Source organism: Panthera uncia, chromosome E1, assembly GCF_023721935.1.
Source record: "Panthera uncia isolate 11264 chromosome E1, Puncia_PCG_1.0, whole genome shotgun sequence".
NCBI classification, from domain to species: Eukaryota; Metazoa; Chordata; class Mammalia; order Carnivora; family Felidae; genus Panthera; species Panthera uncia.
In genome coordinates this window covers 2,380,966-2,381,236 of record NC_064814.1, presented here as the reverse complement: position 1 = coordinate 2,381,236, position 271 = coordinate 2,380,966, and the positions used below count along the sequence as shown (strand labels likewise).

At 62.0% G+C, this 271-nt stretch overlaps 1 protein-coding gene across 2 annotated transcripts in view; it reads left to right on the top strand.

The window, feature by feature from the left end:
- SLC26A11 (solute carrier family 26 member 11) overlaps window positions 1-271 on the top strand; it is a 19,855-nt gene that overhangs the window by 15,073 nt on the left and 4,511 nt on the right. The gene's annotated exons all lie outside the window — the stretch shown is intronic.

The window sequence follows — 271 nt, the reverse complement described above, 5'->3', positions numbered from 1 at the left end:
CTTCTCCTCTCCCCTCCATCCCTGCTTCTCCCCTCCTCCCCTCCCCTTCATCCCTCCTCCTCTCCATCCCTTCTTCTCCCCTCCTCCCCTCCATTTCTCCTTCTCCTCCTCTCTTCTTCCCCTCCCCCTCCTCCCCCTCCTCCCCTTCCCTCTCATTCCCTCATCTATTTTCCCCTCCCCTCCATCCCTCCTTCTCCCCTCCTCCCCTCCCCTCCATCCCTCCTCCTTCTCTCTCTTCTTCTCCTCCCTGCTCCTTCTCCCCCTCCTCCCC